At 35.0% G+C, this 17,640-nt stretch overlaps 1 protein-coding gene and 1 non-coding gene across 3 annotated transcripts in view; one reads left to right on the top strand and one right to left on the bottom strand.

The window, feature by feature from the left end:
- The window catches only part of LOC138693878 (uncharacterized), a 756,839-nt gene that overhangs the window by 189,050 nt on the left and 550,149 nt on the right, over nucleotides 1-17,640 (top strand). The gene's annotated exons all lie outside the window — the stretch shown is intronic.
- TRNAS-ACU (transfer RNA serine (anticodon ACU)) lies at nucleotides 4,998-5,071 on the bottom strand. Its single transcript has one exon. It is a non-coding gene; the product is annotated as a tRNA-Ser (tRNA).

The following is a 17,640-nucleotide window of genomic DNA, read 5'->3' as shown; positions in this document are numbered from 1 at the left end:
TTCGAGACGCCGAGATTGATCACTCCCGAAGTCCCGAACGTTAAGCAACCTTGAATCGCCACAGCTGTTTATACCTGACTGAACTTTTATCTACTTTGACAACTGTTATATATGTATAAACAATCAAGCAGCTATTTGAAACATCATCTCTACCTTTCAGTGTATAATAATCCGTTCCCCAGTCTTTATTTAATTACTAGGCCCTTATTAAAAGACTAGGAATCTTTTTTTTTTAAATATGTTTGGGATCAAGTGTGCAATCTCAAGTTAAAAGATATTAACGTTATGTTTTATGTTTCTTAGAATGAAAATTTATTTGAGAATTTTTTTTTCTAATTATATAACCGTAGGTAATATCATACAATAGAACCAGAACAGTTTGATAACTAAGATACTGTTCTGTTTTGTCTTTTTGTCTCATTTAAGGGGAGGCAGAGGTGAATATTTCAAAATCCACAAAATTTATCCGATTTGTTTGAAATTGATCATGGATACTAAGTATGTTATTAGTAATGGACATACCAAGTTTCAACTTTCTAAGTACAATAGTTCTGTAAATATTAATAATTTTATAAAACTTTATATCGTTTGATATAAAATACTCCATGCACCATATTGTAAGAAATTTTCAATATTTCTTTTTATTTATATGTTCAGAGACGGTATATAAATAATGATAAGTATTAGTTTATTGTGGGAATAATATAGTAATACAGTTATCTTGGTTTTAATTTCATACTTTTAAGGGCACCAAATCAAAAACTAACATCGGAATATCAAAATAAAGATAATAAAAATGGAAAAAACCAAATTTTCATTTTTTCTTCAGTTTTGTTCGAAAATTTCACCTCTGCCTCCCCTTAAACATTTATAATGTTATTTATTTCAATGATGGATGTTATTTAAAGTTACGAAATCTTTCCACGCCGACCAAATGCTATTTCGAGAACGATGAGCGAGACTCGAAGCGCACGAGAATGACGAGACGAGACTCGAAAGACAAATGCAACGAACACAGCGAGCGAGAGCGGCAGTTTTGTTCATCTCTAGAGTGTACGTTATATTTTATGTGTTTGTGGTTTTGTCATTGCATTCGACAACTTTTACGTTTTGATACACGTCATTTTCTGTTAAGTTGAAAGGGGAAATAAGATTAAAAATGCGAATATTGGCCCCTCCTTGATATTTCTGATAGGAAAGAGATGCTATTGTAGTGAAAATATCTCCAATCCGATTAATTTCTCGCGATCAACTAGATAGGCTGCGCTATGATGCGCTGGAAATAGAGTGATCCGATAGTCTCAGCAACAGGTTCTTAATAGCGTAATGACCGCTCTGATGAGATTTGCTTAATGTTGCTTTATTACTACTGAGAGAGTCGGGGAACTGTTACCCTTTATTACCCGAGGTAATTCCAGCAACAATTCGCAGAGACTCACACGAAGGGATAATAAAGTTACAGATATATAAAATACCGTACTCTTCTTCAGCGCGTTTCATATTTGCAGCCAATCCTTGCTATTCGTTGGGGTTAGGTTCTTAGAAAACCCTGCGAATATGGAAAACGTTATTACTGAATCATTGAGTGAAGGCGAAAAAGAGGAAAGATCAGAGAAAGCTGGGTTTGCTGTGAAAGAACTGCCTCTGGGCAGAAAACTATGGTTTAATTATGTATTTATTAATTATCTGAAGCCGAAACACGGGATAATTCTCCATTTCAAGGATGTTATTGACTATTTTCTTTTTTATTCTGTAGCTTTTGCTCTCGTTGAAGTCATTTTCGTGTTATAGACCTACAGATAATTAATTTTCGCTCAAGACTGCAAACTTGTTAAATGTTAAATGTTATGTTTTATTTAACGACGCTCGCAACTGCAAAGGTTATATCAGCGTCGCCGGATGTGCCGGAATTTTGTCCCGCAGAAGTTCTTTTACATGCCAGTAAGCACACTTAAATGCCATCGATCTGGCCCGGGATCGAACCCGCATCCTTGGGCATAGAAGGCCAGCGCTATACCAACTCGCCAACCAGGTCGACAAACTTGTTAATGTTTATATATTTCCTGCTTACTGTAATATTTTAAAATTGATTTTAATTATTAAATTGTTTGTTGTCGTATTATATCTATGGACCACGACATAACACTTCAAATCAACCCTGTTAATTTTTCGACAAAACCAAATTTGTACCTGTTCGCACTTTATCTTTAATGACCGAATGTATAAGATAACAATTTTGCAGATGTCTTGATTCCAGTAATATTTATAGCGTCGTATATATAACATAAGAAAAACAAGAAGAAAAGAGGAAGTTATCATAAACAGAACACATCAAACCATACATAACAAACTTTTATGGATCATAACTTTAGAGTTGGTATGTTTTCGGAATTAATTGTCTTTACCGGTGAGAGAGAGACACACAGTCAGGCACAAAGACAGACAGACAGAGAGCTACCGCGATTAAGCCGAAAGCGGCTTCTGTGTTGGGAAAGAACAGGAATTAAAAGTGGGAGCGGGGGACATAAAATAGGAGGAAGGAGGGAAGAGATGGGCGCGTCTGACCCATCAATCTACTTTAACTGGTGACAATCAAAAAGAAGAAGATACAAAATAAAAAAAAATGTGGAAAACTGACAAGAATTCTACTCTGGTACAATAGACTCCATTGGATCTCTGAAGATATAGGGTGATTCATATATTCCCTTACAATCATGAATTTCGATATTTCATGTAGAATGTTCTTGTCTAGATGATGATTATGATAGGTTTATATTTTAGAATTGGTGAAACGAGAGATGAAGAGATCAACATGTTCTAAAGGAACCTCCCTATAGTAATTCTCGCTCGTAATTTTAACATTAAAACTGTTTAACTTATATTCTTTATTATTACAATAAAGCCTGGGATTTACGTAACTTGAGAGGAATGATATAAATTACGTACAACTCAGAACTACGTATAAATGATTCAGGGATTGCAGAAGCAGCACATGTCACTATTTGTGGCGAAATGAGTTTATTCGAGTTTCATGGACTGTTGATATAGGACAGACCTGCAGAACTGTAGCGCAGTTTAGTATATACAGTTACGAAGGTTGGGATTATTTTTTTCATTTCTCGCGATAGTTGCTAGCCGCTTGGAGCGCTGTGAGTAGTAGGAACAATAGATTGTGTCACAGGCCCTAAGGCAGACCATGTGACTCGCTTAACCCGATCACGAAGGGCGGCATTTCAACCATATAAATTAGTTAGAATGCATAAAGAGTAACATGTATTTCTCTAAAATGTAGTGTAATTGCATTAATAAAATTTAAAACAATGATTAGGGGACACTTCAGACATAATTCACTTGCGAGTTAAGGTGTAATATTATTTTTGGTGTGAAAATTACGTTGTTTGTATGTGTAATACCTGCCTTTATTTCGATTAAATATCGTGAAATTCTTGTACATTCATTTATGCACGATTCAATAATTTTCAGTTGCACCGCACGGATATTTAGATATGTTGAACTTATAGGTTATGTTTACTGTACGAATTGCCCCTTTCTGTCTAATTTTAGTGGTCTCCAATGCCCTGCCATTACATGTATGTTATGCCATATGGAAATTATAGGCTATATTTACTATATTTAACTTATATTCCTATATTCGCAATTATAGATTATAATTAAACATAATGTTATGTATGATATTCCGCACATTCAGTTTGTCTGTATTTTAATACTACAATCGAGTACGTATTGAATTATTGTATTTATCCACTTCCTAAGAGACGAAGTAACATAATCATACGTACACTAATTTCATAAGAGTGGTATGGTAAATTTTCTATCTACAATTAAGGAAGGTAAATGCGCTAAATTAAAATCACAATATAAATTCTTTTTTATTAAACCTCAAAATAGCTTCCATTCTAAACTTAAAATGTTGATGTGAATAGATTATATTAACATTTAAAATTCTCTTCACATTAAAATAACACAGTTTTGTAATTATTTCTGCAGTAGATTATGCAATAAGAAGTAAACGAAACTTATGGACGCATTACACTAAATAAAACTTAGCAATGATACGCAATAAAGTTATAGTATTTCACTGCGCTCCATACACTGAAATAGAAAACCCGAACATACATTATCGTCTGCTCGGGAAAGCGTCTGTGCTGAGGCGATAGTAGCGATCCTTGTGGTCAGCAACTATATATGTATGCATATTTATTAAGTATTGCGCTTCGCAATTGTATATACTAAACTGTGACTGTAGCTCGTCAGAGCGACTGCCTTCGCACCCCTTCTACCCCATCCACCTTTTCTACCAGTGTGGTCATAGCGTTCTAGTTGTGCTTGGCTATATCAACATTCATCCTCGTGGCATCAAGTACACAATATGCATACTGCAGTTTGAAGAAAACGGGAACATGGCAAAATCTAAACCCGTGAAGAAATACTATTTCCAAAGGAAATGAGAATATGATTATTTTATTGTTGAAGAAGACGAAAGAATTGTTTGTTTGCTGTGTCCCATCCAATTATTTCTACTCTTCATTTCAATATTAAACGACATTTCAACAAAGCCCATGTTAAGGATTATGGACTAGACAAACTTTTGGGTAAGTTCATTATTACGAACTGTTGATTATACAAATCTGGCTTTCAGGTAGTAGCTCCCTGTAAAGCAGGTTTGAATAATTTCAAGGAAAAATTGTTCCGGGGCCGGGAATCGATCCCGCGACCCTTCGCTTAGCGCGCGAACTCTCTTCCGACTGAGCTACCCCAGGAACTATACACGACACCATCACAATTTTTCCTTTGTATCCACACGACTCAAATGAGCCGACAAGACGCCAGAACTCAACTATGAGTGCACACAAATACTGTGTGACTTAAATTGTGGCTTTCTTAACGTACCTCCAGTAACGAATGTATTATACAAATCTGGCTTTCAGGTAGTAGCTCCCTGTAAAGCAGGTTTGAATAATTTCAAGGAAAAATTGTTCCGGGGCCGGGCATCGATCCCGGGACCCTTCGCTTAGTGCGCGAACGCTCTTCCGACTGAGCTACCCCAGGAACTAGATACTGGTCACCAACTAACTCTTATGAAATGCATGAAGAACCATTATACAATGTCAAAGTCACAGTTTGGTGTGCAATAGCGTCATTTGGAATCACCGGTCCTTGTTCCTTTGAGGACGATAATGGGGCATCTGTTACTGTAACATCACAGCGATATGTCCGAATGATTCGAGAATTTTTGTCTCAACAAATTCCAAACAATCCTCTCATCAATGTCGAAGAACTCGAAGCAAAATTCTCCATAAAGTTGCTGAAATTTTTGTGGACATGTTGCGTCAACTAAAAGGAAACATACAACTTAGACCTGAATGTGTGCAACGAAATGGGTCCCACCTGAGGGATGTAGTGTTCAGAAAATAAAAATTTCATGAGGTACAGGTAAATGCTATTGTGTATACTTTAAATGTAAAGTGAAAGTTTCGTTTCAAAGTAATCAGTGCAATAATTATTAAAGTTCTAAAATTCCCCGTCTCATTGGCTCTCCTTGCATTAATGTCCTGCATATATTTACTATGCAATTTTATCTTCAATAGCCTAACGGACTCAGGCTTAAGATGTCATAACTATTATTTGTTTATATTGTACTTGTTTATTGTAAACCTCCCTCAATTTTTTTTTTCGGTGTGAGGAATTCTTTTATAAACCTAATTTAGTCTTCTAGTGAGTAGCTCTTCCTTTCAATGTTACACATGATTGCTAGACAGATATTGAGTGACCTGAAATAGAATATGTCCTGTGAAAATGAGAATAAGCTGGCATATAGGCCTAAAGACGGAACATGCCGGCTCTGTATTCGCCTGGGCTGTAGTTTTCTGTCTTATTGGTACGAATCCCGTAATCTTGAGATAGCTGATGTAAAGAGGTAGTGGTCGTTACTATAACATGTCTTGTATGTTTCTCGTAGCCTATCCCGCGGTTGACCTTGAAGATTTTGGGTAGAAATGTATTCGAAGGCATACAGTACGCCTATAGTGCAAAGTATGTTATGATTATTTATGTTTTGTGTGTGTTTTATCATTAGTTAGCAAAGTTGAATCTATCTTATTGCTCAAAAGTGAATGATAAAAAATAATTAATATTTAAGTTAACTTGGACCTCAACTTTCGTGTTGAAATTGTCATTTTATCTGAAATAGTATGATTTAACATATTATTATGATATTGTGCAGAAAGGCATGGGATATTAAAACAAAATTTTGAAAAGTGACCATTCTTACTACTCCATCATTATGGATTTTGGATGTCCCTTACCCTGGTAACCATATACCATTATGACGTCAATGAGTTGTTTGAAATTGTAATCAATAATAATAGTAATAATAATAATATTAATAATAATACGTCATTACAGGGAAATTAATACCATATTTAAATACTTTATAATAGACTATGTTCACTTAACTATTTCTGTCTTTATACACTTCGCTTTTATTAATCACACCCATTTGTTTAAGAATAATAATGAATAGTGTGAGTAATTTTTTCATTCTACTCCGTTATTCAGCAAATAATATACATATTCAGATTTTCTGTTAGTTTCTGAAGAAAACGTACTAAATTTCAATATTAAAATTTCTTCATTATTGTAGATAGTTACGATTGTAATACTGTATTACTTTTACCATTTCTTTCTCTAAAATTTTTTCTGCTATCAATGTTTCTTGTAGCCCATCACTTTCTTTCAGTATCTCAATTCTTCTCTTCGTGGATTAATGAACGAAAACAATATCGAAGCGCAAACTAACCTCGACTGTTAAGTGTATAGGCTTACGTGCAGTCCTCTTTTTTTTCTTGTAAAAGTGATTTCTATCGTCATGGTAACATAATACAACCTAAATTAACTTCTTCTTTCAAAAGAGAATATCTTTTGCGTTGGTATAATATTAGGGGGCTTTGACAAGAACGAAGGACAGGTTGTATGTTAAGATCTGTATTGTACGCGAGGAATATGGAAATTAAGAGATATTAGGGGTGGAGCCTCAACGGGGACAATGCCCAACCTGTGCGGCGAGAGAAAGACAGAGATGTGAAGTCTGCGATTAAAGAAATGAAATGGAGTTTGAACTCGACGCAGATAAATTTAATGAGAAACATGTGGTGAAGAATAAATCACTTATTCTATGCTTAATGACTTTCCAAGGAAAATACACTTTCAATGTATTATTTTAAGCCATCCACAAGTTGATAAGTTGTTGGGCAATAATAAAGTCATAAATAAATTTAATGGATTGTGAAAACTTTTAAAGAAACGCATAGAGAAATCATTCTAAATCTGTTAATATATGAATTGCGCATGCACTAAAAGTTGCTTCTATAAATGTAATTTTTACAGGGTTATACGAATAATTAGAACCAAGATGTTAGGCATTTATAGCAGTTAAAATAGGCAGGAAAAAGGGCAATAAAAACGTGAAAAAAGGCACAATATATTTTAGCAATACATTTCAATTATATCAAAACTCACATATTTACTTCGTAGGTGAAACATGTTGACTTATAAAATACTTATCTTGTGATTAACTACTGTCTTTTCACAAATCTTACATAACAAAACTGTTCCATCAGTTGAAAATACATCGGCACCAAATTCACTAACGTAAGCATGAAGTTTACTTTTCAGTGGTTTACTGAATTTAGGCTTTCTAGCTAACCGATCTTATACCTTCTGTCACCCGACAATAACTGACTGTTCCTCACTCAAATTTCTTTCTCCTACAATAATAAACATCTGTAGCACAAAATTGTAATAGGAAGATTTAAAAATATCAAAGCAAACAATTGAAAATGCTACGTGACAACTTCTATGAGAAGGGGCTTAATATTTAAAATTATAAAGCTGATTGTTGGTATCGTGAAGACATGACAATATTATATTTGTAACTGTGGATTGTCGATCATTATTCCAATTACACCAATAGTATTAAAGTACGATTATTAGCAGACTAAGCACTGAAATAAATTACTTTTATTTACTATTGTTAGTAAAGTTAGTCATTGTTTCAAATATTTAATTTCATACACATTACATTACAATTAATTAGAAAATTTGTAAAAAAAAAAAAAAAGAAATATTGCTTTAAAATGACAAAAAAGGCATTTATTAGTAAGAAACACCTTAAAAATGCAAAATAGACAAAATAAAAATTGGCCCTATCACTTTGATTTACTCCAAATCACATTCATATCTATGCAAATAATGATTTACTTCCACCCAGTGAAAAAAGGCATTGCTCTAGTTATAATGTATTATTTGGGGGTATTTTACGCTGTGAGATACAACTTTTCAGTCCATAGCTATTCCTTCACTCAATATTACATATTATTATGGGGAAATATTTTGTGTGTTTTTATTGCACTTACCGTTATTGTTGACAACCCTTATAAGTTGAATTTATAACACGCGGATTACTTGATAAAAAGAAACAAGATTGTTACATCTCATAACAGCACTAATGCTGTTATATTACGTAACAGTACCAATGAATTAAAACCAATTTTCCATAAGTTTTCAATATCTATGCCCATGGACATGTCCAATTCATCGCCTTCAATCATCTTCGTTGCTTTGATGTATTGTATTATAACACCAACTTATAGTAATCTTTTCAGCAAAGTAATTTTCCTTAAATGCATAATTGATTAAAACGGCGGAGTACCAACAAGCTCTTAATTAATTAATTTATTTATTTATTTAATCTGACAGGATTAAGGCCATAAGGCCTTCTCTTCCATCCTACCTGATGACCTGAAATGAAACCATTCAAATATGCAAAGTCTTTGAAAAACAAATTTACTCTATATTTTCAATGCAAAAAAATATTGTAAAAATTACACATTATTAATAATTAAAAAAAATGTGATCGTCAAAAAAATACAATCTGATTCATTTAGAAAGACAAAATAAAATTACTATAAAATTTATAATGGGGGTTCTAGAATTCATTTCAGTTCGAATGTGATACTGAACCACGGGAGGTTTATATCATCATTATTATCGCATAAGAAACAAAAGAAGTTACTCAGTAACGACCGACTGAACAGAATGACGTTAACTGTACAACAACGAGCGAAATGTCTTTTCCATGTTAGTGGACGAGTGAATAACCATAATGCAGTCATATGTGGACGTGAAAATCCGCATGTCTCAAGGGCCTAAGGCTCCGAGCCGTGGCGCTTGTCAGTTACTCGTCTGGATAGGATCTAGTTGTTAGGGCTAAGGCAAGATGACCCATTTGTCACCACCATACTCAATAATACTACCTAGACCAGTCATTTTCAACTGGCCAATCTGTGACGTTGGAGCGCGTTTCTCCTCTCGGAGCAGAGCTGAGAGAGCCGCACGTGAGGGAAGGTAATGTTGCGTCTCCGCTATTTAAACATCTCCATCCCTTCCACTGCCACTCATACTTTGCTATTATAACTATGCTTCCCCCTCAAGGAGCTCGAGAGTAGAGACGTGTGACGTCACAGAGCCAGCAGTAGGAAATGCCTGACCGAGACCACCTATCGGACTTAGGACAATCATTGTATAATACAGGGCACACACTGGCAAAAGAAAACCCAAGTTCAAGGATTCGTCCCGGATGTCGCCCCGCGTAAAGCCGAGCCAATCGGAATTGAACTCGGGACCTTTCAGTTCGTAACCAGTTACTCTACCAACTTAGCTACCCACCATTAAATATAATTACGTAAGGACACAACTCAATATGAGATAAAATATAATAAAATATAAAATAATATAGTATTAAGAATCATCACAAACAATTAGGTAAACTGGAAAATGATGTAATATATGAACTACTAGAGCATTCGAAAAGCAATGGCAACATACTCGTAGTTACTATTTCACACTAAATTTATTTAGATTACTTTTGACATTATACATACTTCAAGTATCGTCTCCTGCCATGTCAACAATACGTTGCCAAAGTCCACACCTGTGGAGTAACGGTCAGCGCGTCTGGCCCCGAAACCAGGTGGCCCGGATTCGAATCCCGGTCGGGGCAAGTTACCTGGTTGAGGTTTTTCCCGGGGTTTTCCCTCAACCCAATACGAGCAAATGCTGGGCAACTTTTGGTGCTGGACCCCGGACTCATTTCACCGGCATTATCACCTTCATTTCATTCAGACGCTAAATAACCTAGATGTTGATACAGCGTCGTAAAATAACCCAATAAAATAAATAAAATAAACGTTGCCAAATTCTTGGAAGACGGTGGACTCCATCTGCAGCACCATTTCTGGTTATCTCTATCACTGATCAATCTAAAGCTCTTCTGATGTCAACTCTTGATTGAAAGCGAATGTCTCGCTTCCACCCAACTTGCAATAGTTCAGTATGGTAGGACTTCTTTCCCACAGGCTTCTTGAAATGCCCTAAAACGTTTAGTTATATGTTTTTCTCTTGAAACTTGGATTTTTGAAGCACCTTTGTTCGTAACTTTAGGGCTGTATTGTTTACTACAAATCAGAAACAGCCACTGTATTTACAAAATATGGCTACTTCGAGACTTTCAATATTGCAAATTTATGAAACAATCTCTGTTCTGAATAATTTCGAGGAAAAAATTGTTCCGAAGCCGGGTATCGAACCCGGGACCTTTGGTTTAACGTACCAACGCTCTACCACTGAGCTACTCGGGAACTCTAACCGACACCGATCCAATTTTTCCCTCTATATCCACATGTGTCGGTTAGAGTTCCCGAGTAGCTCTGTGGTAGAGCGTTGGTACGTTAACCAAAGGTCCCGGGTTCGATACCCGGCTCCGGAACAATTTTTCCCTCGAAATTATTCAAATCAACTTTACAGGGAGTTATACCTGAAATCTTGATTTGCAATCTCTGCTCTATTTTACATAGTACAAGATTGCAATGGTCACCGCTAGGAGCACTAATTTCCAGCATTGTTGCCATTACTTATCGAATGTCCTAGTACTATAATGAACTTTCGCTATGGATCGGTGATGTTGATCACGTGGAGTAAGCCCACTTCTTAAAATAACACAAACACAGTTGTAAGAGTTATGCGAGTGCCTGCTTCTGAGTAGTGAATAAAAATTAAGAGGATATTCGTACCTATTGCAACTTAGAGTTGTTAGAGACAAATTCATCCTGGTCATCACATTTTTAGACAATATTGTTTTTATATATTTTTAACTTTTGAAACATCCTGTGAGTGAATTTAGGGTGCTCCCCTTTTTGACCGCAGGTTTTTACTTGTTTTTAAGGGCCAGTTAAATGGTTTAAAAACTTGAAACAGACCTGTAATAAAATAAATCTTAAGCTGGGACGACCCTATTACGACTTTAACTTTGGATTGGGAGTCGTATATTTAAACATGTCCAACTTCTTTACGCGGCGAAGAGTGGAATGGGGGCAGGTAAGAGAGAGAGAAAAAGACGGACGAACGAAATTGAAAAAAGCGATCTGTGACACGCACACACGCACAAGGAGATTTGTTAAGTTATACCTGGTCTGTATCAGATGGTAATATTATGGTAAGAAGGTAAAGGAGAAATTAGAACTCAAAGTGCATGGAGAAAACTGTCTTGTTAGAGTACAGTATTTGTAGACTGTAGGACGAAGCTTAGAAAACCGTCCGGCGTCGAATACAGTCGTCAGGTTACCTAATGGACAACGAATCGATCATAGGAGAAATGAAAATAGAGCTAAGAGTATTAATGAAAATGATGTAGTGATGACGAAGAAAATGTTGAAGAAAAAGAATAAGAAATAAAAACAAGGGAAATTGAAGACGTTGGAGAACTGAAAATATTAAAAAAGGGAACTAAAGTAAAAGGAAGAACTGAAGACGTAAATGGAGAGTGAAATGAAGATGTAGAAGGGAAACTGAAGACGTAGATAGAGGATTGGAAAAGTTTCGAAAGGGAACTGAAGGCGTAGGAAGAGAAGTGAAGTTAATAGAAGAAAATAATCTGAAGATATAGGAGGAGAACTTAAAATGTAGGAGGAAAACTGAAGTTCCAAAACAGAACTGGATATGTACGAGGGGAACTGAAGTTATCGGAGGGGAAACCTGGAGAAGTTTCAGAAGTAAGCGGAAGATGTAGAAGGGAGCCGAAGAAGGAAAAATGAAATTTTTAAAATAGGAATGAAGAAGTTTCAAAAGTAAATTGATGGAGTGGAAGGGAGACTGAAGACGTAGCAGGAGAACTGAAAACGTAGATGAAAACTGAAGAAGTTTAAAAAGTGATCGGAAGATGTAGAAGGGAAACTAAAGTCGTAGGAGGAAAAATGAAATTTTTAAAATAGGAATGAAGAAGTTTGAAAAGTAAATTGATGGAGTGGAAGGGAGACTGAAGATGTAACAGGAGAACTGAAAACGTAGATGAAAACTGAAGGAGTTTAAAAAGTGATCGGAAGATGTAGAAGGGAAACTGAAGTGGTAGGAGGAAAAATGAAGTTTTTAAAATAGGAATGAAGAAGTTTCAAAAGTAAATTGATGGAGTGGAAGGGAGACTGAAGACGTAGCAGGAGAACTGAAGACGTAGATGAAAACTGAACAACTTTAAAAAGTGATCGGAAGATGTAGAAGGGAAACTAAAGTCGTAGGAGGGGAAATGAAGTTTCAAAATAAGAATGGAGAAGTTTCTAAAGTGAAGCGGAAGAGACAGGACGTAGGAGAACTGAAGACATAGGTGGAAAACTGAAGAAGTTTAAAAAGTGAACGAAGATTTGGAAGGAAAATTGAAGACATAGGAGAGGAAATGAAATTTCGAAATATGACTGAAGAAGTTTCAGAAATGAGCTGATGAAGTGGAAGGGAGAATGAAGACATAGGAGGAGAACTGAAGAAGTCAATGGAAAACTGAAGAAGTTTCAAAAGTGAACGGAAGATGTAGAAGGGAAACTAAAGTCGTAGGAGGGGAAATGAAGTTTCAAAATAAGAATGGAGAAGTTTCTAAAGTGAATTGATGAAGCGGAAGAGACAGGATTTAGGAGGAAAACTGAAGACATAGGTGGAAAAATTAAGAAGTTTAAAAAGTGAACGAAGATTTGGAAGGAAAATTGAAGACGTAGGAGGGGAAATGAAGTTTCAAAATAGGACTGAAGAAGTTTCAGAAATGAATTGATGAAATGGAAGGGAGACTGAAGACATAGGAGGAGAACTGAAGACGTCAGTGAAAACTGAAGAAGTTTCAAAAGTGAATGGAAGATTTAGAAGGGAAACTGAAGACGTAGGAGGGGGAAATGAAGTTTCAAAATAGGAATGGAGAAGTTTCAAAAGTGAATTGATGAAGCGGGAGAGGCAGGACGTAGGAGGAGGACTGAAGACGTAGATGGAAAACTGAAGAAGTTTAAAAAGTGAACGGGAAGATGTGGAAGGAAAATTGAAGACGTAGGAGGGGAAATGAAGTTTCAAAACAGGACTGAAGAAGTTTCAGAAGTGAATTGATGAAGTGGAAGGGAGACTGAAGACATAGGGGAGAAGACGTAGGTGTAGAACTGAAGGATTTTGAAAACGAACTGAAGATGTAGGAAGGAAACTGAAGGCGTAGAGGGGAAACCTAAGTCTCGCCTATTTCTTATAGGTGGAGACCTGAAGAGGTTCTAAAGGAAACTGAAGCTGTAAGAGAGGAAATGAGGATGTAGGGAACTGAAGATTAATGGAAAGGAGCAACGAAAGGTGTTTGCATAAGCAAAACTATACATGTAGAAGGAGAACTGAAGATGTGGAAAAAATGTAAATATGGGAACAAAAATAAATTATGGATCTGAAAAATGAGTATAGCTATAGGAAAAGTGCGACATGGTTGAAGAAAATTAAATAATGATTATGAAACGAAAGAAATAATTATGCGAAAGAAGAAAGAAAATTATGTAGATCCACAACACGAAAGAACGATAGGGTTAGAAAGATGAAATAGGAAGAAAAATTTTTTGTCCATCTGTGAGCTTCTGGTGTTAGATTCCATTCGGATCCTATTACTTTACAATTATTGTAATCTTATTGTTTTTGCATGGTATGTGTGGTTAAAAAAACCCTGTGCTAAATGAAGAATAATGCAAGTATACAATATTTATTATATTATTGTCTTTGAAGGCTTATTATGCAGTATGAAAGAGAAGTTAAATGAAGTATTAAATTTACTAGTCTACACTTTTATGAATGTCAATATTCTTGAAAGTCTTTCGTTCTATAAATGCAATTTAAATGAAAAGTTGAAATGATCTCGTTGCTATATATGGGTACAGCCTGTAGTTTAAAAATAGATAATAAGATAGATTTTAATTAATTATTTAAAATCTCATCAGTATATCATTTTAATAGATGATGCTGAAACTGATTAGGAAGAGAAAAAGAAATTTGTTGGGTCAGTGTCTGAGAACCGCCTACTGAAGGATGCAGTGGCAGGAATGGTGAACGGGAGAAGAGTTCGAGGCAGAAGAAGATATCAGATGATAGAGGGTATTAAGATATAAGGATCATATGAGGAGACAAAGAGGAAGGCAGAAAATAGGAAAAATTGGAGAAAGTTGGGTGTGCAGTGAAAGACCTGCCCTTGAGCAGAACACTGAATGAATGAATGAATTAATGAATAGTAATTTACATAAATAATGTATAATCTTAGTAATTATGGCACAAATGAATGTTTAGCATGTGAGCGTCAGCGAGCACGCTAATTTTTATGAGTGTTTATAATGGAGATTATGTACATGTTACATACAATGTTTTATGCTGTTCTAGCATTAAAATATATAAAGAAATTGTTATAAATTTACAAAATGTAATGTTATGACGTAGTAGAGACATGAGTACTGGATATGACGTAATATATTGCAGGTTGCTAAGTAACCGTTTCTAAGACAATACTATTTTGTTGTTATTTTGAAGCTTTTCTTACAAATACGTTGTATAAAATTGTGTTGTGGAGGCGGTGAAGACGTCATATAATACTAGTTGCATGGTAACCTTTTCTGATACCAGTGACAGATTTACGATTTAATGCTAGGATTACATAAATAAAAATTAAGATTACAATTTCCGTCTCATTGTTTTCTATTAAATACTGTAGTTTAAAAGAAAGTAAGAAATATACTTACGCGGAAATAACTTGTCTCATCTGAAGTTGCTTGCTTCGTTGCCGATTTTACGAAAGTAGCCGAAAATGGACGAGAAGTGATTAAAAAGTGTGTGTTAGAGTTTCTCTGGGCGCGGGGCCATCGTCGTTGTTGGGCCAGCCCTGTCTTAACCTTGCATGAACCGTAGACAATGCCGTATAAACATTCCCACTATGTCAAGGGCATATTTCATTCTTTTGTCTCAGCGGGAGGTTTGTATAATTTGCCAGTTTCTGTCACTTGAGGGCGCCTAAAGCTGTCCTGAACAGTGAAGTTGGAATCCTTAAGTGTTTCCATGTCAACAAACATTCTTTTCTGTCTTCTTTTGTTTCTGACGTGACTCTAGCCTGGTTTCCAAAGGGAGGAATCCTTGCTATGTTAAACATTCTTCCGTGTCCTTTTCCGTTCCTTAAATGAACCTAGCATGGTTTTTAAGGCTTTTACACATTTTAAAAATAAAACTCTAAATGCCACAAATATTACTCTCACTTTCTTGGAATCTCTACTTTTGTTTTACTTTAATAAATTTGAAAATCTACAATTCCAGAGGAGATTTTTTACATGAATAAAAGTCTGTCTCAGTGTTCTTTTGTTTTTGTCTGATTAGAGCATCATTACCAAGACGATAATTTAATATACAGTACTGGCTTTCTCACGTCAATAAATTATATTTTTCGTCTTATTTTCTCTTGATACTAATTGTAGCATGGTTTATAGGTTATGAACAAGTGAGAAAAGTTTATTTTTCTACATACAAATTTTGAAATGGGCCACAAATTAGAGGGTGGTGTAACAAGCGACTGTGAAATTGACGACCTAACCTATTTTCATGCTTCTAACAACCTGCCATTAGCAACCACAGTACATGGGACCTACTTTGCACCAAAAGCACCCCTTTGCTTTTGTACAGAGTTGAAACGATTTTAGATCAATTTTAACATGGCCATGGCTTGCATTGAGGTTTTTTGGTTTTGTGTATTAATTTTTTGATGGCTGAAATTTAAGTGAAACATAAGATGTTTATGATATATGATATGATATATGATATGATATATGATATGATATGTTATATGATATGATATCATATGATATGATATGATGTGATATATGATACAATATATGATATGATATATGATATGATATGATATATATGATATGATATGATATGATATGATATGATATGATATGATATGATATGATATGATATGATATGATGATATATGATATGATATATTATATTTGTCAGCCAACTTTACAATTCATAGTTATGGTGGACCATCACATTTCTGCTTTTCGATCCACCATCCCTTTATACATACCATCCTTTTCTATTAATAATATTCATTTGCCAAGCGTTTCTTGATTACTTCCTATTCTACTGTTTTAAAATGAATTGCTATCTATTCTTCCCTGTTTATCCTATTTTATTCTCTCTCTCATACCTCCTTTCATGTCTCCTTTCCATTTCTCGATTTCCTATTAAATATTGCATGATTTATATTATTTATTTATTTTGTTCCCTATTCTCAAATCTACCTGCTCTTAATCATTATTTTCCAGTTATTTTTTCCGAAATTGTTTGTTTACATTTCCCTTTTCTCTATTTTACAACACATCACTTACTATTTCCCTAGTATTCTGTCCTCTATTTATTTACGTATTTAACTCTCTCTCTTCGCTTCACTCCTAAATTTCCTCTTTTATTACCTCTTTTCATAAATTTATTTCTATAATAGGCCTACTCCTACAGTTATAGTACCTCTGATACTACTCCCAACCCACAACACTGAAAAACATGAAATATCTAACTTAATTTACTTAATTACACTTACAATTTCTCTCTCTTCCACTTCACAATTAATGTGTTATATTCCCATCAGTCTGCAGAATTATATCACTTCCATTCTGTATTAAGCACAGTGTAGAACACTGAAGTCTTAAAACGAAATATCATTATATAAATCATATTTTAATCGGAGAACAAAATGAAGTCCGGGTCACATTTTAACCACTTATGTATATTATAAAACTAATTCCATTGGCGAACAAACTGTGAAATAATATGTTGTAATAATTATTTTAAATACAGATCTCTGTGGGCTTTAATAGTGACCTTCACATTTAATTTCGTTGTGCATACCAGAAACAAAATTCGAGCCACCTGATACTTCGAAAATTAAGGTGGTCGAAATTTTGTTTCTGGGTCTGTACATCTTTGTTTTTAATTTACATTTTACTTTTTTGTTCTTAAAAGAAACGCTTCAAAATGCATAAGAATAATACTGGGTGTTCATTTCAAAGTGTGTCATGACGTCACTGTTGTTGGGTCACCGATTTGAAGCGAGTTTCAGCTTAAATGTTAGAGAAGTTGCCTATTATTTAAGGCGTTCTTCAATCTGAACTTGAGAACGTGTACGGTATAACTTGAACGTCGTAGCAACAGATGGCGGTCTGTACGGTCTGTGTGCTACCATAACCTCTT

The sequence above is a fragment of the Periplaneta americana genome, chromosome 2 (genome assembly GCF_040183065.1).
Source record: "Periplaneta americana isolate PAMFEO1 chromosome 2, P.americana_PAMFEO1_priV1, whole genome shotgun sequence".
NCBI lineage: Eukaryota > Metazoa > Arthropoda > Insecta > Blattodea > Blattidae > Periplaneta > Periplaneta americana.
This window is presented reverse-complemented; position numbering and strand designations above follow the sequence as displayed.